This window comes from Nerophis ophidion, linkage group LG07 (assembly GCF_033978795.1).
Source record: "Nerophis ophidion isolate RoL-2023_Sa linkage group LG07, RoL_Noph_v1.0, whole genome shotgun sequence".
NCBI lineage: Eukaryota > Metazoa > Chordata > Actinopteri > Syngnathiformes > Syngnathidae > Nerophis > Nerophis ophidion.
In genome coordinates, this window is record NC_084617.1 from 13,977,177 (window position 1) to 14,001,515 (window position 24,339).

A 24,339-nucleotide genomic window follows, 5' to 3' on the forward strand; every position below is an offset into this window, starting at 1 on the left:
AGCAGTGGTTCTAAAAAGGGGGTACGCGTACCCCTGGGGGTACTTGACAGTATGCCAAGGGGTACGTGAGATTTTTAAAAAATATTCTAAAAAAAATAGCAACAATTCAAAAATCCTTTATAAATATATTTATTGAATAATACTTCAAGAAAATATGAATGTAAGTTCATAAACTGTGAAAAGAAATACCACAATGCAATATTCAGTGTTGACAGCTAGATTTTTTGTGGACATGTTCCATAAATATTGATGTCAAAGATTTCTTTTTTTGTGGAGAAATGTTTAGAATGAAGTTCATGAATCCAGATAGATGTCTATTACAATCCCCAAAGAGGGCACTTTAAGTTGATGATTACTTCTATGTGTAGAAAACTTTATTAGGGTCCGCCAATATCCATCCATCATCCATCCTTATTCCAAAGGACCCTATTGAAACTGTAAAGTTTTATTATTCTCTATTATTATTCTCTTTTATTCCGCCGCCTCTTCGAGCTGTAATTTGACCCACTTAACATGCTTCAAAACTCACCATATTTGACACACATATCAGGATCTGCGAAAATTGCCATCTAATAAAAAACCTTGCCCCAAAAATCAAAATTGTGCTCTAGCGCCCCCTAGGGAAAAAAAGCAGACTGCTTGTAACTTCCGTTAGGAATGTCGTAGAGACATGAAACAAAAACCTCTATGTAGGACTAACTTAGACCTACATTTCCCAATTTAAACATCTAAAATGTAGGTCTAAGTGAGACCTACATAGAGGTTTTTGTTTCATGTCTGTCCGACATTCCTACCAGAAGTTACAAGCAGTTTTGTCTGTTTTCTCTTCCTAGGAGCAGTTTTTTTCTGTGTCTTATTCAAAAATTGCGTTAGAGCGCATTTTTGAGTTTTGAGGTTTGGTTTTTTTCATTAGATCACAATTTTTGCCAGTCCTGATGTGTGTGCCAAGTTTGGGGAGTTTTGAAGCATTTTAAGAGGGTCAAATTCTAGCTCAAAGAGGCAAAAATTGCAATTTTTGCGAAAATGTTGCTTTGAATGGGTTTTTGCAAAATTTCTGTTGATTTTTTATAATGGAATCCCTTGTTTATTTTTCAACAAGTTCTTTGTTATTTTTATATCCATCCATCATCCATCCTTATTCCCTTTTGGGGTCGCGGGAGGCGCTGGCGCCTATCTCAGCTACAATCGGGCGGAAGGCGGAGTACACCCTGGACAAGTCGCCCCCTCATCGCAGATAGACAGACAATTTTTATATATTTTTTTCTAAATATTTCAAGAAAGACCACTACAAATGAACAATATGTTGCACTGTCATGCAATTTAATAAATCAGAAACTGATGACATAGTGCTGTATTTTACTTCTTTATCTCTTTTTTTCAATCAAAAATGCTTTGCTCTTATTAGGGGGTGCTTGTTTTAAAAAAAAATTCACAGGGGGTACATCACTGAAAAAAGGCTGAGAACCACTTCTGTGGAGCATCCACACATTAAATGTTCTATCGTGGATGTTTGATGAGTGTGCGCGCTCCCGGAAAGGAATCCAGTGAGGGCGAGACAGTCGCGCGCCTGTCCGGACTACCGAGGCGAAGGGAGGGGAGAGGAGCCAAAGGCGGCCTGGGATGAACGCGAGACGCCGACGTCAGAGCACACTCGGCGGGGCCACGTAGTGGGTCGCCCGTCGGTCGGTCGGCACCCATTTTCCCCATACATTGCGGCTCATCCATCCCTTGTATCCCTTGTTAGAGGCTACGAGTGGCAGAAGAGGTGCGTTTGCGGCGGATCGTAAACGAGCCCACCCGGAGGACGGAGGTGAGTCTACCGGCCACTGAACCCACATTTCCGCCTCTCTGACATGCACGCCCCGCGGCTCACAGGTCGCCGGAGCCGCGGTGTGGAATCCCCGCAAAGGTGGAGGTATACTTATCTCCCACTTTTTTTTTTTTTTTTTTTGGAGTGTTAATGACAGCGTCGTAATGTTTGTCAATAAAACACTTGTCAATGTTATAATAGTGCATCCACCGAGATGACATTATTTAACTATTTTTTATCCTTATTTGACATCGCATGACAGACTTTGGTCGTGCGAGTTGTTACGTTGCTGTTAGCTTTGCGCTAACTAGCTAGCATTGAGCTGGGCGGATTTGGTGGGGGTTCCAAAAAAAAAAAAAGTGTAAGTCTTGTCTCTTTTGGAAGAATAAATATACTCCGTTATACGTTGTACGTTTTCCCCGCTGCGACATATTTGCGGGTGCTAATGTTAGCCGAGTTAGCTTGTCATGTGTGTGCAGGTTAATACTTATGCTAGCATGCTATGGAGCTAACGCGGCCTCTGCTATGTTTTCACCCCGTGTTGCTTTAACCCCTTACTCTCTCTTTATTCTCTTTACAAATATTGAAAAGATGCAACCATGTGGAAGGGATAAAACTTCACAAAATGATGTGTAATGGTGGTTCACCACGTTGGGGACAAAATGTGCAAAGCTCGCAAGGCCCAGTCATTCCATATTATGTTCTACTATTTATTTGCAAGACGAAGATCATTCTATAATTTTATATTCTTTTTAAGCCAATAAGTAGTATTATATTTCACTCTTTTAGTCCTTCAATGACTCTGCTTGCTTACAAATCACTTTTATTTCTCTGCCATACTTCTATTTTGGGGTCTTCAACATGTGGACAGGGGGCAAACATCCAAACTCAAAGGCTGCATAATTTTTAGAAAAACCCTATTTCTACCCTTTTTTCTGGCGACTTCTCTTTCCACATTCTTCAACACATTTCAACTGTTCCACCGTCAAAACATTCCTCTTAATCAGGACAAAAAAAAAAAACTAAATTGTTTTACGAATTGGGAAAAATTCATGGTTTTCCCGAAATTCCCAAAATTCTGCATTACCATTTGTCAATTCATCATGTTACTACTTTTAAATTTCTTGACTGATTTGAAAATGTCATCACCAACCAATGCAACTCATTCAGACCATTCAAGTTTTTTCTTATCATTCTCAAAAAAATTCCTGCTTTTCCCGAAATTCCCATTGAAATCATTGGGACTTTCTTCAAAGTTCCACAACTCCCACATTTTTATCTGATTCAACACATTCCACCATCCTGGAAATTTAAACAACCTTTTTTCTAAGTTCCAAAAAATTCCAGTATTTTCCATAATTCCTGGTTTTACAAAGCCCTATTTCCACCCCTTTTTCTGGCGGATAATCCTTCCAAATTTTTAACTATTTTCTACCGTCAAAAATTCTTGTTGTTCAAGACAAAAAAGTATTTTTTTTTTTAACTGGAAAAATTCCCAGTTTTCCCGAAATTCCAGGAATCCCATATAACGATTCCTCAAAAAGCATCCAGAAGGATGTGTAATGGTGGTTCACCACGTTGGGGACAAAATGTGCAAAGCTCGCAAGGCCCAGTCATTCCATATTATGTTCTACTATTTTTTTGCAAGACGAAGATCAGTCCAGGATTTTCTATTCTTTTTAAGCCAATAAGTAGTATTATATTTCACTCTTTTAGTCCTTCGATGACTTTGCTTGCTTACAAATCACTTTTATTTCCCTGCCATACTTCTATTTTGGGATCTTCAACATGTGGACAGGAGGCAAACATCCAAACTCAAAGGCTGCATCATTTTTAGAAAAACCCTATTTCTACCCTTTTTTCTGGCGACTTCTCTTTCCACATTCTCAACACATTTCAACTGTTCCACCGTCAAAACATTCCTCTTAATCAGGACAAAAAAAACCTAAATTGTTTTACGAATTGGAAAAATTCCTGGTTTTCCCGAAATTCTGTATCACCATTCGTCAATTCATCATGTTACTACTTTTAAATTTCTTGACTGATTTGAAAATGTCATCACCAACCAATGCAACTCATTCAGACCATTCAAGTTTTTTCTTCTCATTCTCAAAAAAATTCCTGCTTTTCCCGAAATTCCCATTGAAATCAATGGGACTTTCTTCAAAGTTCCTCAACTCCCACATTTTCATCTGATTCAACACATTTCACCATCCTGGAAATGTAAACAACCTTTTTTCTAAGTTCCAAAAAATTCCAGGATTTTCCAGAATTCCTGGTTTTACAAAGCCCTATTTCCACCCTTTTTTCTGGCGAATAATCCTTCCAAATTTTTAACTATTTTCTACCGTCAAAACATTCTTGTTGTTCAAGACAAAAAAGTATTTTTTTTTTTTAACTGGAAAAATTCCCAGTTTTCCCGAAATTCCAGGAATCCCATATAACGATTCCTCAAAAAGCATCCAGAAGGATGTGTAATGGTGGTTCACCACGTTGGGGACAAAATGTGCAAAGCTCGCGAGGCCCAGTCATTCCATATTATGTTCGACTATTTATTTGCAAGACGAAGATCATTCCATAATTTTATATTCTTTTTAAGCCAATAAGTAGTATTATATTTCACTCTTTTAGTCCTTCAATGACTCTGCTTGCTTACAAATAACTTTTATTTCTCTGCCATACTTCTATTTTGTGGTCTTCAACATGTGGACAGGGGGCAAACATCCAAACTCAAAGGCTGCATAATTTTTAGAAAAACCCTATTTCTACCCTTTTTTCTGGCGACTTCTCTTTCCACATTCTTCAACACATTTCAACTGTTCCACCCTCAAAACATTCCTCTTAATCAGGACAAAAAAAAAACTAAATTGTTTTACGAATTGGGAAAAATTCCTGGTTTTCCCGAAATTCCCAAAATTCTGCATTACCATTTGTCAATTCATCATGTTACTACTTTTAAATTCCTTGACTGATTTGAAAATGTCATCACCAACCAATGCAACTCATTCAGACCATTCAGGTTTTTTGTTATCATTCTCAAAAAAATTCCTGCTTTTCCCGAAATTCCCATTGAAATCAATGGGACTTTCTTCAAAGTTCCACAACTCTCACATTTTCATCTGATTCAACACATTCCACCATCCTGGAAATTTAAACAACCTTTTTTCTAAGTTCCAAAAAATTCCAGGATTTTCCATAATTCCTGGTTTTACAAAGCCTTATTTCCACCCTTTTTTCTGGCGAATAATCCTTCCAAATTTTTAACTATTTTCTACCGTCAAAACATTCTTGTTGTTCAAGACAAAAAAAGTTTTTGTTTTTTTTAACTGGAAAAATTCCCAGTTTTCCCGAAATTCCAGGAATCCCATATAACGATTCCTCAAAAAGCATCCAGAAGGATGTGTAATGGTGGTTCACCACGTTGGGGACAAAATGTGCAAAGCTCGCAAGGCCCAGTCATTCCATATTATGTTCTACTATTTATTTGCAAGACGAAGATCATTCCATAATTTTATATTCTTTTTAAGCCAATAAGTAGTATTATATTTCACTCTTTTAGTCCTTCAATGACTCTGCTTGCTTACAAATAACTTTTATTTCTCTGCCATACTTCTATTTTGGGGTCTTCAACATGTGGACAGGGGGCAAACATCCAAACTCAAAGGCTGCATAATTTTTAGAAAAACCCTATTTCTACGCTTTTTTCTGGTGACTTCTCTTTCCACATTCTTCAACACATTTCAACTGTTCCACCGTCAAAACATTCCTCTTAATCAGGACAAAAAAAAACTAAATTGTTTTACGAATTGGAAAAATTCCATGGTTTTCCCGAAATTCCCAAAATTCTGCATTACCATTTGTCAATTCATCATGTTACTACTTTTAAATTTCTTGACTGATTTGAAAATGTCATCACCAACCAATGCAACTCATTTAGACCATTCAAGTTTTTTCTTATCATTCTCCAAAAAATTCCTGCTTTTCCCGAAATTCCCATTGAAATCAATGGGACTTTCTTCAAAGTTCCACAACTCCCCCATTTTCATCTGATTCAACACATTCCACCATCCTGGAAATTTAAACAACCTTTTTTCTAAGTTCCAAAAAATTCCAGGATTTTCCATAATTCCTGGTTTTACAAAGCCCTATTTCCACCCTTTTTTCTGTCGAATAATCCTTCCAAATGTTTAACTATTTTCTACCGTCAAAACATTCTTGTTGTTCAAGACAAAAAAGTATTTTTTTTTTTAACTGGAAAAATTCCCAGTTTTCCCGAAATTCCAGGAATCCCATATAACGATTCCTCAAAAAGCATCCAGAAGGATGTGTAATGGTGGTTCACCACGTTGGGGACAAAATGTGCAAAGCTCGGAAGGCCCAGTCATTCCATATTATGTTCTACTATTTATTTGCAAGACGAAGATCATTCCATAATTTTATATTCTTTTTAAGCCAATAAGTAGTATTATATTTCACTCTTTTAGTCCTTCAATGACTCTGCTTGCTTACAAATAACTTTTATTTCTCTGCCATACTTCTATTTTGGGGTCTTCAACATGTGGACAGGAGGCAAACATCCAAACTCAAGGGCTGCATAATTTTTAGAAAAACCCTATTTCTACCCTTTTTTCTAGCGACTTCTCTTTCCACATTCTTCAACACATTTCAACTGTTCCACCGTCAAAACATTCCTCTTAATCAGGACAAAAAAAAGCTAAATTGTTTTACGAATTGGAAAAATTCCTGGTTTTCCCCAAATTCCCAAAATTCTGCATTACCATTTGTCAATTCATCATGTTACTACTTTTACATTTCTTGACTGATTTGAAAATGTCATCACCAACCAATGCAACTCATTCAGACCATTCAAGTTTTTTCTTCTCATTCTCAAAAAAATTCCTGCTTTTCCCGAAATTCCCATTGAAATCAATGGGACTTTCTTCAAAGTTTCACAACTTCCACATTTTCATCTGATTCAACACATTCCACCATCCTGGAAATGTAAACAACCTTTTTTCTAAGTTAAAAAAAATTCCAGGATTTTCCAGAATTCTTGGTTTTACAAAGCCCTATTTCCACCCTTTTTCTGGCGAATAATCCTTCCGTATTTTTAACTATTTTCTACCGTCAAAACATTCTTCTTAGTCAAGACAAAAAAAGTTTTGTTTTTTTTAACTGGAAAAATTCCCAGTTTTCCCGAAATTCCAGGAATCCCATATAACGATTCCTCAAAAAGCATCCAGAAGGATGTGTAATGGTGGTTCACCACGTTGGGGACAAAATGTGCAAAGCTCGCAAGGCCCAGTCATTCCATATTATGTTCTACTATTTATTTGCAAGACGAAGATAATTCCATAATTTTATATTCTTTTTAAGCTAATAAGTAGTATTATATTTCACTCTTTTAGTCCTTCAATGACTCTGCTTGCTTACAAATCACTTTTGTTTCCCTGCCATACGTCTATTTTGGGGTCTTCAACATGTGGACAGGGGGCAAACATCCAAACTCAAAGGCTGCATAATTTTTAGAAAAACCCTATTTCTACCCTTTTTTCTGGCGTCTTCTCTTTCCACATTCTTCAACACATTTCAACTGTTCCACCGTCAAAACATTCCTCTTAATCAGGACAAAAAAAAACTAAATTGTTTTACGAATTGGAAAAATTCCTGGTTTTCCCGAAATTCCCCAAATTCTGCATTACCATTTGTCAATTCATCATGTTACTACTTTTACATTTCTTGACAGATTTGAAAATGTCATCACCAACCAATGCAACTCATTCAGACCATTCAAGTTTTTTCTTCTCATTCTCAAAAAAATTCCTGCTTTTCCCGAAATTCCCATTGAAATTAATGGGACTTTCTTCAAAGTTCCACAACTCCCACATTTTCATCTGATTCAAACCATTCCAAATTCCACACATTCCACCATCCTGGAAATTTAAACAACCTTATTTTAAGTTAAAAAAAATTCCAGGATTTTCCAGAATTCTTGGTTTTACAAAGCCCTATTTCCACCCTTTTTTCTGGCGAATAATCCTTCCAAATTTTTAACTATTTTCTACCGTCAAAACATTTTTTTTTTCAACTGGAAAAATTCCCAGTTTTCCCCAAATTCCAGGAATTCTATATTACCATTCCTCAAAAATCATCCAGAAGGATGTGTATAGGTGGTTCACCATGTTGGGGACAAAATGTGCAAAGCTCGCAAGGCCCAATCATTCCACATTAGATTTGACTATTTATTTGCAAGACGAGTATCACTGCAGGTTTTCGTATTTGTTTTTAAGCCAATAACTTGTGTTACATTTCACTCTTTCAGTCCTGCAATGACTCTGCTTGCTTACAAGTCACTTTTTTTTTATTTGTCATACTTCTAGTTTGGGGGTCTCCAACATTTCAACATGTGGACAGGGGGCAAACATCCAAACACAAAGGCTGCACAATTTTGAGAAAAACTTTTTCCACATTTTTCAACCCATTGCAACCGTTCCACTGTCAAAACATTCCTCTTAATCAGCACAAAAAACTAAGTTGTTTTTCGAACTGCAAAAATTCCCGGAATTCCCGGAATTCCGTATTACCATTTCTCAATTCAACATGTTTTACTACTTCAGCATTTCTTGACGGATTGGAAAAAATTCGACGCCAACCAATCAACTCTTTCAGAAGGTTAAATTTTTGTTCTTTTTACCATTCTCAAAAAAATTCCCGCTTTTTCTGAAATTCCCAAATTCTGGGGAAATTCCCATTGAAATCAATGGAACATTCTTCCAAGTTCCACAACTCCCACATTTTTCATCTGATGCAAACCATTCCACCATCCTGGAAATTTAAGCTACTTGTTTTCCAAGTTAAAAAAAAAAATCCAGGATTTTCCAGAATTCCTGGTTTTACAAAGCCCTATTTACACCCTTTTTTCTGGCGACTACTCCTTCTACATTTTTCAATGCATTTCCACCGTCAAAACATTCCTCTTAGTCAGGACAAAAAACAAAGTTGTTTTCTGAACTGGAAAAATTCCCAATTTTCCCGAAATTCCAGGAATTCGGTATTACCATTTCTCAATAAGTATCCAAAATGATGCGTAAAGGTGGTTCACCACTTTGGGGACAAAATGTGCAAAGTTAGCGAGGCCCCGTCATTCCACATTAGGTTTTACTATTTATTTGCAAGATGAGGATCATTTCCAGTGCAGGTGAGCCAGTATAGGTATATATGTATGTTTATAGGTATATAGGCGTAATATGATCAAACTTTCATGTCTTTGTCAGAAGTTTAGCAGCCTTATTTTTTACCAACTGTTATCTTTTAATGCTAAAACATAGGGAGTATTGTTGTCCCGATACCAATATTTTGGTACCCCTTACTCTTTCTTCATTCTCTTTCCAATTATTGCAAAGATGCAACCATGTGGAAGAGATAAAACTTCCCAAAAATGATGTGTAATGGTGGTTCACCACATTATGGACAAAATGTGCAAAGCTCACAAGGCCCAGTCATTCCATATTACGTTTTACTATTTATTTGCAAGACGAGGGTCACTCCAGGTTTTTCTATTCTTTTTAAGCCAATAAGTAGTGTTACATTTTACTCTTTTAGTCCTTCAATGACTCAGATTGCTTAAAAATCACTTTTATATCTCTGCCGTACTTCTAGTTTGGGGGTCTTCAACATGTGGACAGGGGGGCAAACATCCAAACACAAGGGCTGCACAATTTGGAGAAAACCCTTATTTCCACCCTTTTTTCTGGCGACTACTCCATCCACGTTTTTCAACGCATTTCCCACCGTCAAAACATTCTTCTTATTTAGGACAAAAAAATAAAGTTGTTTTTCGAACTGGAAAAATTCCCAGTTTTCCCGAAATTCCAGCAATTCCGTATTACAATTTTTCAATTCATCATCTTTTACTACTTTCACATTTCTTGACTGATTTGAAAAATGTCAACACCAACCAATTCAACTCATTCAGACCATTCAAGTTTTTTTCTTACCATTTTCCAAAAAAATCCCACTTTTTCCAAAATTCCCAAATGTTGGGGAAATTCTCATTGAAATCAATGGGACATTCTTCAAAGTTCTACAACTCCCACATTTTCATCTGATTCAAACCATTCCACCTTTAACACATTCCACCATCCTGGAAATTTCACCTACCTTTTCTCCAAGTTCAAAAAAGTTGCAGGGTTTTCCAGAATTCTTGGTTTTACAAAGCCCTATTTCCACCCATTTTTCGGGGGTCTAATCCTTCCACATTTTTCAACGCATTTCCATCGTCAAAACATTCCTCTTAATCAGGACAAAAAAGTGGAAATATTCCCAGTTTTCCCGAAATTCCAGCAATTCCGTATTACAATTTCTCAATACAACATGTTTTACTACTTTTACACTTCTTGACTGATTTGAAAAATGTCAACTCTAACCAATGCAACTCATTCAGACCATTCAAGTTTTTTCTTACCATTTTCCCAAAAATTCCCACTTTTTCCGAAATTCCCATTGAAATCAATGGGACATTCTTCAAAGTCCCACATTTTCATCTGATTCAAACCATTCCACTTTCAACACATTCCACCATCCTGGAAATTTAACCTACTTTTTCTCCAAGTTCAAAAAAATTCCAGGATTTTCTAGAATTCCTGGTTTTACAAAGCCCTATTTCCAGCCTTTTTTCTGGCGACTACTCCTTTCACATTTTTCAACGCATTTCCACCGTCAAAACATTCCTCTTAGTTAAGACAAAAAACAAAATTGTTTTTTGAACTGGAAACATTCCTAGTTTTCCCGACATTCCAGGAATTCCGTATTACCATTTTTCAAAAAGCATCCATAGGGATGTGTAATGGTGGTTCACCACTTTGGGGACAAAATGTGCAAAGCTAGCAAGGCCCACTTTAGGTTGTACTATTTATTTGCAAGGTGTTTCTATTGTTTTTAAGCCAATAGGTAGTGTTATAGTTCAGTCTTTTAGTCCTTCAATGACTCTGCTTGCTTGCAAATCACTTTTATTACCTCTAGTCTGGGGGTCTCCAACATGTGGACAGGGGAAAACATCCAAACTCAAGAGCTGCATAATTTTGAGAAAAAACTAATTGCAATGTGACTCGAGATTTTTATATTTAATGTGTGAAAATGCATAAAACTGTGAAAAGTGAGTGAAGGAAGACTTTTAGATTTTCAATCAACATTTGGAGCTAGACCGTTTAATATTTTATACGTAAGTAATAGAATTTTAAAGTTGCGTCTTAAGTGCACAGGAAGCCAGTGTTGGTGAGCCAGGATAGGTGTGTATATATGTATGTATATAGGTATATTGGCGTCGTATGATCAAACTTTCTTATCCTTATCAGATATCTAGCAGCCGTATTTTGTACCAACTGCTATCTTTTAATGCCAAAATTTAGGCAGTAATGTTGTCCTGATACCAATATTTTGGTACCGGTATCACATTTTTTTGGGTACTTTTCTAAATAAAGGGGACCACAAAAAATTGCATTATTTATTTTAACAAGAAATCTTACGGTGCATTAAACATATGTTTCCTATTGCAAGTTTGTCCTTAAATAGTGAACATACAAGACAACTTGTCTTTTAGTAGTAAGTAAGTAAACAAACAAAGGCTCCTAATTTAGTCTGCTGACATATGCAGTAACATATTGTGTCATTTATCATTGTATTATTTTGTCAAAATATTAAGGACAAGTGGTAGAAAATGAATTATTAATCTACTTGTTCATTACCTCTTAATATCTGCTTACTTTCTCTTTCAATATATTCTATCTACACTTTTGATAATCACTTATTCTTCTGTTGTTTGGATGCCTTACATTAGTTTTGGATGACACCACAAATTTGGGTATCAATCCGATACCAAGTTGTTACAGCATTATACGTTGGTCATATTCAAAGTCCTCATGTGAGTTTATAAACTTTATTTAAATAAAAAAAACGAAAGAAGATGTTGTTATGCCGAAAAATATCCACCAAATCATAGTAGTATCGACGAGGTACGCTACTGTACTTAGTATCATTACAGTGGATGTTAGGTGTAGATCCACCAACGACGTTTGTTTACATTGTGACGCTGGTGAGCTACGATGTGTAGTGAAGTATGTTTAGCTATTCCTCGTCCTGCAGGGATGATACTTGTAAGAAACTTGCTTTATTTTGTCGCCATGGAGGCGAGGATTATTGATTTAGAAGTAGCTAAAACACTGCCGACTGGGGCTGGACTTTAGCCGCTAGCTAGCTAGCCATGTCTTAAAGCACTTCTTCTGGTGGGCGTTTCAGTGTTATAACTTCACCTTTGTTAGTTTTTAAGCCAAAATGTGTTTGTTCTCCCTTTTCTGTCTACACTGTGTCTGCTTGTAAGTACTCTGTGATTGTGCGCTGCCGAACATGTGTCATACATACATTCATATCTGTGTGAATACAACCCAGTTGGAGCTGGGGCACATTCTCTTTAATATCCTTTCTAATTAGTTAAATTTCCTTGGTAAAGAATTTCATAAAGTCACCAGCCGAGTGGTTGTAGCTACTGGGAGAAGTCCATTGTTGAGTTAGCGATACTTCTGTATTACACTAGTATTTAGGATTATTTGTTTTTGAGGCGCATGAGATTCGAGTAGTAATTAGTTTTAGCTAAGGTAAGAGCGTGTTTTTAAGTTATTAAACTATCATTCTATGCATATAGGAAAATCTCAAGTTTAGTCGCACACCATTTGCGTTCCAGCTTTCTATACGATAGTTTAGTACCTCTGGTTTTGTCTGTGAATCGGGGGTAAGCCTTGTAGGGGCCTTTTTAAAAAAAAAAATTATTTAAGCTTTAACGTTGGGCTGGGCGATATGGCCTTTTTTTAATATCTGTATTTTTAGGACATATCACGATATATATCTCGATATTTTGCCTTAGCCTTGAATGAACACTTGATGCATATAATCACACATGTATCTATGTGTCTACATTAAAATATTCTTCTTCATACTGCATTAATATATGCTCATTTTAAACTTTCATGCAGAGACGGAAATCACAACTAAGTCAATTGACCATAACTGTATTTATTAAACAGTTATTAAGCAGTGGCCCAAACATTCTTGTCATTTCAAAACAGAAAGTGCAAGATTGTCGGAGACATTTTAAAACAAGCTATGAGTGCACTTTTGTGCATGATGTCACTAAGATGACATATCAAAACAACACTAAATTAAAGTGCACTTTTTGTACAGAACGCCACTACAATAGTTTAAAACAAATTAAGTGCACTTTTGTGCATGATTTCACACTAAGTATTACAATAATGTGATGTGGGCGGCATAGCTCGGTTGGTACAGCGGCCGTGCCAGCAACTTGAGGGTTGCAGGTTCGATTCCCGCTTCCGCCATCCTAGTCTCTGCCGTTGTGTCCTTGGGCAAGACACTTTACCCACCTGCTCCCAGTGCCACCCAGACTGGTTTAAATGTAACTTAGATATTGGGTTTCACTATGTAAAGCGCTTTGAGTCACTTGAGAAAAGCGCTATATAAATATAATTCACTTCACTTCAATAACTGACAAATAAAAGTGAGCTGCATGATAGGAAATCAAATCGCTATGTGGTAGGTTACTGCGGACGTTATCTCCTTATGTTGTTGACTATTTTTTTCATATGGTTTAGATGTGGAAATGGTTGCCTCTGCATTTTGTTGGTGTGGCACAGAATGGAGATGTTGACATGTAGAGTAAGCACTCTTCATTCTCTAGCAGGTGACTTTTCAATTGATGCTATATATTATTAGGGACGGCGTGGCGCAGTGGGAGTGTGGCCGTGCGCAACCCGAGGGTCCCTGGTTCAATCCCCACCTAGTACCAACCTCGTCACGTCCGTTGTGTCCTGAGCAAGACAATTCACTCTTGCTCCTGATGGGTACTGGTTAGCGCTTTGCATGGCAGCTCCCTCCATCAGTGTGTGAATGTGTGTGTGAATGGGTAAATGTGGAAGTAGTGTCAAAGCGCTTTGAGTACCTTGAAGGTAGAAAAGCGCTATGCAAGTACAACCCATTTATCATTTAGTAGCAGTAATGCTACTTTTTGTAGCAACGCTTTTGCTGCACACTTGACAAATTACGTTTTTCTGTTCGACATATTCCCATTTGAAGCCAAACCACCGCCAGACGATGGATCCCCTGCTGTTTTTCTCTGGAATTAATTATTCCTTCATTTTTTACCAGATTCGCACCTTCTTTCTCTCGTATTACCCTTCGCACCAGAGCTAACGTTACCCATGTTGCTACCTCTCTGCTCCGCGAGGACGTATACGTATGTGACGTATTTAAGAAGGTGCACTTGCTGTCTGTGAGAAGGAGAGACAACAAAGAGTGGGAAGAGTCTGTAGTGCAGGGGTAGGGAACCTATGGCTCTAGAGCCAGATGTGGCTCTTTTGATGACTGCACCTGGCTCTCAGATAAATCTTAGCTGACATTGCTTAACACAGTAAGTAATGAATAATTCCGCTGGTAATCACAGTGTCAAAAATAACGTTCAAAATATAAAACATTTTCATCCTTTTTTATCCATCCATCCGGTTTCTACCGCATCTGTTCAAGAAGTCGCATTAATGGTAAGAAGTATTTTATTTATTTTTGGCTGGCCTCAGAATAACAATCGTATTCAAAAGAATAAGAGACCTATTATACTGTAAAAATGTTGGTCTTTCTTAAAAATTATATAGTTGTATTCAGTGTTAAAAAAAGAGTAAACGATATGATTCTCACGGAAATGCTTTTAAAAATATTTGGCTTGTATGGCTCTCTCAGCCAAAAAGGTTCCCGACCCCTGCTGTAGTGTAATGCCAGCAGCTAAAAGCAACTGCCTGAGAACGTATACTCGAATATCACAATATAGTCATTTTCTATATCGCACAGAGACAAACCCCCAGCCCTACTTTAACGGTGCTATACTATCAATGGCGTTGTGCAGGGCGTCGTTAAAGTTGTTGCTGATGTTTTCGATAGAGCCCACATAATTTCGGAATGTTGCCATTACCGAGGGCAGTAGGCCGGCAATAGTTGTAGTTGTGACAGAATTAATGTTGCAGCTGCTAAAGCATTGGTTATTACTGGCTTGTTGAGAATGAGTCAGAAATTCAAATTTTATAAGGTAATGATTGGACATTACTTTAGGGCAGTGGTTCTCAAATGGGGGTATGCGTACCCCTGGGGGTACTTGAAGGTATGCCAAGGGGTACGTGATATTTTTAAAAAAATTCCTAAAAATAGCAACAATTCAAAAATCCTTTATAAATATATTTATTGAATAATACTTCAACAAAATATGAATGTAAGTTCATAAACTGTGAAAAAAAATGCAACAATGCAATATTCCGTGTTGACAGCTAGATTTTATGTGGACATCTTCCATAAATATTGATGTTAAAGATTTATTTTTTTGTGAAGAAATGTTTAGAATTAAGTTCATGAATCCAGATGGATCTCTATTACAATCCCCAAAGAGGGCACTTTAAGTTGATGATTACTTCTATGTAATCATACTTTTAGGGATGGCGTGGCGCAGTGGTAGAGTGGCCGTGCGCAACCCGAGGGTCCCTGGTTCAATCCCCACCTAGTACCAGCCTCGTCACGTCCTTTGTGTCCTGAGGAATACACTTCACCCTTGCTCCTGATGGGTGCTGGTCAGCGCCTTGCATGGCAGCTCCCTCCATCAGTGTGTGAATGTGTGTGTGAATGGGTAAATGTGGAAGTAGTGTCAAAGCGCTTTGAGTACCTTGAAGGTAGAAAAGCGCTATACAAGTACAACCCATTTATTTATTTGTTTTATATGTGTAGAAATCTTTATTTATAATTCAATCACTTGTTTATTTTTCAACAAGTTTTTAGTTATTTCGATATTTTTTTCCCCCCAAATAGTTCAAGAAAGACCACTACAAATGAGCAATATTTTACATACAATTTAATAAATCAGAAAATGATGACATAGTGCTGTGTTTTACTTCTTTATCTCTTTTTTAAACCAAAAATGCTTTGCTCTGAATAGGGGGTACTTGAATTAAAAAAATGTTCACAGGGGGTACATCACTGAAAAAAGGTTGAGAACCACTGCTTTAGGGTGTGGGAGTACCATAAATTTTGGGGTGGTGACAAAAAGACTAGGACTAGATCTATCGTATTACCATTGCGATGCATGGATGCATTTATTATTTGTTTAAGACCACAGCTATCAATTTTAGTCTGGAGCGCCACACACGGAGGGTTTGATGGTGTATTCAAATGGATATTAAAATCCCACTATTAGTGCATCACTAGATCACCACAAACTCTGAAAATTCCCTGATAAAGTTCGAATAGGGTCAGTAGGGAGGCGATAGATAACAGCCAAATGGAGAGGTAGTGTGGTATGACAGACCTCATTGTAAATACCTCAAATTATTTATATGTTTTACTTAGGTTGAAGTTAAGTTTAACTTTTTCTTTGGATATTAGTGAACCCCCCCCCCCCCCCCCTTTTTTTTTTTAAGGAGACGGGCAATATGTACACTCATGTAATTAGGAGGCGATGCCTTGCTAAGCGGAAAAAAAAAATCTTGTTTTTGCCAAGTTTCACTGAGACCGATCACGTTAAGATTGTTGTCTCTAACGACCTCATTAATAACGTTTTAGGAGACAATGATCTGATGTTTAAAAAGCCCATTTTATCAGTAGAGGGCTGTTTTGAGGCATTTTTGTTTATGGTAGCCGTAGCACTGATTTTAATAACGTTAGGTTTATTTTGCTTTGTGCGCCTTAAATAATTTCAAGCACATCTAGGAATTTTTATGGTGGGGATGTTGAGATTATTTGCTTGGTGCTGCGATAGATTTGACGCTTCATATTTTGCCACCTCAGTAAAATGCATGTTCACCTCTGTCACAGTCACTACAGAAAAAACATTATGTGAGTTATGTCTTATTCTATGAGAAATGCTGTGTGCGCAGGAATTTTCCAGAGTGGCCCTGGTCAGTTCTAGCTTACCTGACTCCTCAGTCGGGCTAACAGTCACTGCAGTTGCCTGTGTCTGAGCTTGCTCTAGTGTAGTTAGTCAAGTGTGACTCAAACATCCATCCATCCATTTTCTACCGCCTGTCCATTTGACAGTAATCTGTATTTCTGGAAAGAGACATGGCGCCTTCCCATTTAGGGTGAAGGCCGTCCCTCCTCAGCAAGCCCTGTTTGCCCCAGAAAGAGGGGCAATAATCAGTAAGCGTTCGTCTCTGTTCTCTACAAAAATTAGCCAGCCACTTGTTAAGGGAGACTTATCTGCTATACCTCTCATCGTTGCGTCTCAAAGGCAGGGGGGCCCGAGAAAAGTACTCGCTGGCGAAATTACAAGTCCGAGCTATGTTCCTCTTTGTAATCTGTGACTGTCTCATGCTATTGTCATTAGAGCCGACGTGTACAACTATGTTCGCGTAGCTAGCGTTGCTATTAGACTGTCGTATGTGTGTACTAGGTCTAATGCCAGTCAGCTCCCTAAGACAAACTTCAATGCTGGGTGCTCTGGTCCCAGGAATACACTTGATTATGGATGGTTTACTAAGTTGTATGTTTCAGGTGATGGAAGTCCCCAATGACTAAGATTTGGTGTCCGGTAGACTGGGGTGTAGCTAAAGAGCAAAATCTATTATGCGTCTCCACCGGTTCACCGTGGATTGTAGGCCGCCACAAACTGAGATAGTCAGCTCGCTACAGCCAACGCTAGAAAACGTGTCTAAAGTTACGAAACTACTCTGCTCTAACTGGCGGACATGGCCCACTAATAGGGCCAAACGTATCCATGAGAATGGTGCACAAAGAACAGTCATACTCACGTTGTTTCTTTTACTGAGTCGAGTTCTTGGTGTTTTTGGAACGCGTTAGCGAGTTTAGCTTCACTTGCTTTGCAACTGGCTAGCTGAAAGTGAGGCGGTGAAACAAAGAGCGGGTGTTTTGTATATTTCGATAAAGACTACTAAATGTGTAGTATACTGTATGTGTGGTATACAGACTATCCTGGAATCTCAGTAAAACAAAAATAATGCAGGATACAAAGCCAAACACATACAAAGACAGAGTAGAAAATGAAATGGTGAAATCAATACAAATTTTCAGTGTAATATTAGGTGATCAAATCGAACTGGAAATCTCGTAGAAATATACAACAAAAAGTGTCATATTTCGATAATGAATAAAGCAAAATATGTTCTGGACCAAAAAACTCTATTTTCTCTACTGCTCGCCAGTGTTACCATACCTGAATAATTTTTGAGAAATATGGGGAAATAACAACTAAAGTACACTTTACTAACTGGGTTGCAAAAAAAGTCAGAATAATCCATCATGTTGAACATACACACACTTTATTTATACAATTCAAAATACTAAAATGTTATGATTTGGTGAATTTACAAACAGCTAAATATAAGAAATGCTTAAAGTGTAAAAAATTAATGCAAAGTGTAAAAACCTAAACACAGAAAAATCTGCTAATATTTTTCTGCAGATTTACTGCCTGGAAGTTAAGTGGTCTGTGTGACATTTAATTTAGTTAGTTATTCTTATGTAAATATGGAAATTCATTTATGTTATGCAGTAATTATTTTAAAATTAGTGGACCAAATCATTATTTTAAAGTAGCACACTTGTCGCATTTTATTATTGTATTTTAGTTATACAGTTTTGCACTGTCCTTCGTACTTGTTGTTGCCGTACATCGGAATAAGGAACGGTCGAGGGTTGAAAAGAAAAGATAAGCTCGTTAAGGACTACGGTCCGTTTTAAAAAATCCAAAAAACTGCCATACTGTTGAGTTACTTTTTCTTTTTTCTTGTCTATTTCTTTGCTTTCTGCAGCACTCATTGTTAATTTCTCTTCTCACTCCATGCATATAATCAACAGCAAGACAGCACAACCACAAATAATAGTTGATACTGTTACCAAATTGGCTGTTTAGTGGTTCATAAACCACTTCCTGTTTTTCCTAGGTTACAGAGACAACACATGCCTTTGTTCTTGCAACCAACCATGTTTTATCAATGCATTTTATTAATATTGATTACATGTCTATCGTGTTAGATATTGATATTGTAATTTATCCCACAATAGGGAAATTACGTTGTTGCAGTACAGATTTTTACATACAGTAACAGAAGTAAATTGTTATGAAAGACGAAAAACTAGTAATAAATGCTACATATTGCGAAAGACCCAAAAAATAGTAATAAATGCTACATATTGCGCAGTGATATATGTATAGATAAAATAAATTGAATAAAACAAAAAACACTAACATCCGTATTACACACCAAGATCACATTAATCACATAAGTGCCTTGTAAAGTCTTGTTGGTAGAATTTGTGGCGGACCAAATTTAATTAAAAATTATTAATGGATCTTTGTCTTTATTTTTTGTCCCTAATAGGATTGTTTCCCCTCATTTTGTCACGTGTGCATCCCTACTAAAACCGATCACATTAGTTACATAAGTGCCTTGTAATGTCTTATGGCTGTGGGTAGAATTTTTGGCAGTCCAAATTTATTTAGAGATTAATTTTTGGATCTTTCTCTTTATTTCTTGCCCCAATATTTTGATTTCTTCCTCATTTTGTCATGTGTGCATCCCTACTAAAACCGATCACATTAGTCACATAAGTGTCTTGTAAAGTCTTATGGCTGTGTGTAGAATTTGTGGCGGACCAAATTTAATAAAAAACAAACAATTGATCGATCTTTCTCTTTTTTTGTCCCTAATATTATAATTTTTTACCCCCTCATTTTGTCATGTGTGCATCCCTACTAAAACCGATCACATTAGTCACATAAGTGCCTTGCAAAGTGTTATGGCTGTGTGTAGAATTTGTGGCGGTCCAAATTTGTAAAAAAAATAATTTATGGATCTTTATCTTGTCCCTAATATTTAGATTTTTTTCTTCATTTTGTCACGTGTGCATCCCTACTTAAACCGATCACATTAGTCACATAAGTGCCTCGTAAAGTCTTCAGGCTGTGGGTAGAATTTGTGGCAGACCAAATTTAATTAAAAAAAAATTAAAAAAAGATCGATCCATCTTTTTTTTTGTCCCTAATATGATTTTTTCCCCTCATTTATGCATCACTACTAAAACCGATCACATTAGTCACATAAGTGTCTTGTAAAGTCTTATGGCTGTGGGTAGAATTTGTGGAAGACCAAATTTAATTAAAAAAATAAATACATTGATCGATCCATCATTTTTTTTGTCCCTAATATTATGATTTTTTACCCCCTCATTTTGTCATGTGTGCATCCCTACTAAAACCGATCACATTAGTCACATAAGCGCCTTGTAAAGTCTTATGGCTGTGTGTAGAATTTGTGGCGGACCAAATTTAATAAAAAACAAACAATTGATCGATCTTTCTCTTTTTTTGTCCCTAATATTATAATTTTTTACCCCCTCATTTTGTCATGTGTGCATCCCTACTAAAACCGATCACATTAGTCACATAAGTGCCTTGCAAAGTGTTATGGCTGTGTGTAGAATTTGTGGCGGTCCAAATTTATTTAAAAAATAATTTATGGATCTTTCTCTTTATTTCTTGTCCCTAATATTGATTTTTTCCTCATTTTCATCCCTACTAAAACCGATCACATTATCAATCAATCAATCAATGTTTACTTATATAGCCCTATATCACTAGTGTCTCAAAGGGCTGCACAAACCACTACGACATCCTCGGTAGGCCCACATAAGGGCAAGGAAAACTCACACCCAGTGGGACATCGGTGACAATAATGACCCAGTGGGACGTCGGTGACAATGATGACTATGAGAACCTTGGAGAGGAGGAAAGCAATGGATGTCGAGCGGGTCTAACATGATACTGTGAAAGTTCAATCCATAATGGATCCAACACAGTCGCGAGAGTCCAGTCCAAAGCTGATCCAACACAGCAGCGAGAGTCAGCAGGAAACCATCCCAAGCGGAGGCGGATCAGCAGCGCAGAGATGTCCCCAGCCGATACACAGGCAAGCAGTACATGGCCACCGGATCGGACCGGACCCCCTCCACAAGGGAGAGTGGGACATAGGAGAAAAAGAAAAGAAACGGCAGATCAACTGGTCTAAAAAGGGAGTCTATGAGACATTAGTCACATAAGTGCCTTGTAAAGTCTTATGGCTGTGGGTAGAATTTGTTGCGGACCAAATTTAATTATAAAATAATTTATGGATCTTTCTCTTTATTACTTGTCCCTAATATTTTGATTTTTTCCCCTCATTTTGTCATGTTTGCACTCCTACTAAAAGCACCCTTTTTTCTTATACTTTTGCCAGTTTTTGTATCTGTTTTTTAAAGTTGGATTTTCTTGTAATCTCGGCTTTCATATGGCTTTAATTATATCTGATTAAGGCTAAAAGTGTTTTGTTCATATTTGTCTTATTATTAGACATTTATCCATGCAACATTAGAGATAGTTTTCTTGTGTTATCTTCACTTTGTTCTCCTTATTAGCACGGTTCCTCATGTATTTCTATGTGGCTGTAATAAAACCAGATTGGAGACTACTTTGTGGATGTGATTTGGGCATCCAGGGTCAATTAGCGATGGCGGCATGGGGGACCCCCCCCCCCCCCTGCTGTGCAGCCCAGCACACAGTGAGCGGGTTATGGTCTTATGAGTTGGGTGAGGGTGAGGAATGTGAACCCAAACGCTGTTCCGTCCCTCCAAGCTGAAAAAAGGCAAAGCTTATTAAAGTCTGGGAGGAAGGAGGGCGTTTGGCCTTTTGGCAGCGAATACAGAGGTGACTTTTCCTATTGCAGTTCATTGTCAGATCAACTCCGTTTCTGAAACCCATGTTGCTTTTGGTATGCTGCGGTTTCATAAACGCCTTTGCAGTGTGAAACTTCCATCCTGTCATTTTAATACGCACAACTTACCCGGTGGGCGTGAGTTGTGGTCTAACTTGTGAGAAACCAGTTTTTGGTTTCTACCCTCATGAAGTACTTCACTTTGGGGGTGGTGACACAAAGACAAGGACTAGATATATCGTATTACCGTTTGCGATGCTGTGCATTGATTGATGACCCTGCCGTGTCGTCCAAACTTAAGCTCACACCCGGGAAGATCTTCTTTGCAAATCAAACTGATATTGAGAAGTGAACAAGTTTCCACATCAAAGTGTTTTTCGCTCTCAAATGACTCATCTGCAATAATACCGCTAAGCCCACCGAGGCATTTCATGCTCAATATTGGCTTGCGTAACCACACCGTGCGTGTTTGTGTGCTTTCGTCGGCTTTTATTTGCGAAGGGTCCCCGAACTTTTGAAAAATAAATAGGTAATACCCGTTTAGTGGCCTAGTGGTTAGAGTGTCCACCCTGAAATCGGTAGGTCATGAGTTCAAACCCCGGCCGAGTCATACCAAAGACTATAAAAATGTGACCCGTTACCTCCCTGCTTGGCACTCAGCATTAAGGGTTGGAATTAAGGGTTAAATCACCATACAGTGGGGCAAAAAAGTATTTAGTCAGCCACCGATTTTGCAAATTCTCCCTCTTAAAATGATGACAGAGGTCTGTAATTTTCATCATAGGTACACTTCAACTGTGAGAGACAGAATGTGGAAAAAAAAAAATCCAGGAATTCACATTGTAGGAATTTCAAATAATTTATTTGTAAATGATGGTCAACCATTCAAAGCTCTCACTGATGGAAGGAGGTTTTTGCTCAAAATCTCACGATACATGGCCCCATTAATTCTTTCCTTAACACGGATCAATCTCCCTGTCCCCTGAGCAGAAAAGCAGCCCCAAAGCATGATGTTTCCACCCCTATGCTTCACAGTAGGTATGGTGTTCTTGGGATGCAACTCAGTATTCTTCTTCCTGCAAACACGAGGAGTTGAGTTTGTACCAAAAAATTCTATTTTGGTTTCATCTGACCACATGACATTCTCCCAATCCTCTACTGTATCATCCATGTATCCATTTTGGTATAAACTCAACTCGTCGTGTTTGGAGGAAGAAGAATGCTGAGTTGCATCCCAAGAACACCACACCTACTGTGAAGCATGGTGGTGGAAACATCATGCTTTGGGGCTGTTTTTCTGCTGAGGGGACAGGACGATTGTTCTATGTTATGGAAAGAATGAATGGGGCCATGTATCGTGAGATTTTGAGCCAAATCCTACTTCCATTAGTGAGAGCTTTGAATGGTTGACCAAATACTTATTTTCCACTATAATTTACAAATAAATTCTTTAAAATTCCTACAATGTGAATTCCTGGATTTTTTTTTCACATTCTGTCTCTCACAGTTGAAGTATACCTATGATGAAAATTACAGACCTCGGTCATCATTTTAAGTGGGAAAATTTGCACAATCGGTGGCTGACTAAATACTTTTTTGCCCCACTGTGTATGATTCCCGGGCGCGGCAGCGCTGCTGCCCACTGCTCCCCTTACCTCCCAGGGGGTGATCAAGGGTGATGGGTCAAATGCAGAGAATAATTTCGCCACATCTAGTATGTGTGTGACAATCATTGGTACTTTAACTTTAACTTTAAAATGGAACCTTAAAAGCCGCTCTCGTGTGCCAGGTTGCGTTCAAGCTTCTAATGCGGTCTGTCATACACACTCGGGATAATCTAGTCGGCTTTGTGTCAGTCATGACTTTTGATATTTGAAACCATCTTAGAAGTTTGCTAACCTATCCTATTTGTTCCGAATGTTTTATGCTATCATTTAGCTAATTTTGATCATTTAAACCTAAAATTCATTTGAGACTTCACACCGTCTTGCAAGAACACTATATTGCCCAAAGTAGTTGGCCACCTGCCTTAGCTCACATATGAACTTGAAGTGCCATCCCACTCCTAACTCATAGGGTTCAAAACGATGTCAGTCCACCTTTTGCCACTATTATGGGAAGGCTGTCCACAAGGTTGCGGGATGTATTTATAGGAATTTTTGACCATCCTTCCAAAAGCGCATTGGTGAGGTCACACACTGATGTTGGTCCAGAAGGCCTGGCTCTCAGTCTCCGTTCTAAATCATCCCAAGGGTGTTCTATCGGGTTCAGGTCATGACTTTGTGCTGGCCAGTCAAGTTCATCCACACCAGACTCTGTCATCCATGTCTTTATGGACCTCGCTTTGTGCACTACTGCATGGTCACGTTGGAAGAGGAAGGGGGCCGCGCCAAACTGTTCCCACAAGTTTGGGAGAATGGAATTGTCCAAAATGTTTTGGTATCCTGGAGCATTCAGTTCCTTTCACTGGAACTAAGGGGCCAAGGCCAACTCCTGAAAAACAACCCCGCACCATAATTCCTCCTCCACCAAATTTCGCATTCGGCACTGTGCAGTCCGAAATGTACCGTTCTCCTGGCAACCTTCACACCCAGAATATTTCACGACTATATTTGTTGCCCAGGTGGGATCCAATGACAGTTCCACGCTGGAAGTCACTGAGCTCCTGAGAGCGGCCCATTCGTTCACAAATGTTTGTAGAAACAGTCTCCACGCCTAAGTGTTTGA

The 24,339-nt window shown here is 38.0% G+C and overlaps 1 protein-coding gene across 1 annotated transcript in view; it reads left to right on the plus strand.

Moving 5' to 3' along the window:
* The first annotated feature begins 1,542 nt into the window (after positions 1 to 1,542).
* The window catches only part of znf652 (zinc finger protein 652), a 59,297-nt gene continuing 36,500 nt past the window's right edge, over positions 1,543 to 24,339 (plus strand). The window contains exon 1 of the mRNA XM_061905386.1: positions 1,543 to 1,810. The gene's annotated coding sequence lies outside the window, so the exon portion shown is untranslated. The remainder of the gene's footprint in view (positions 1,811 to 24,339) is intronic.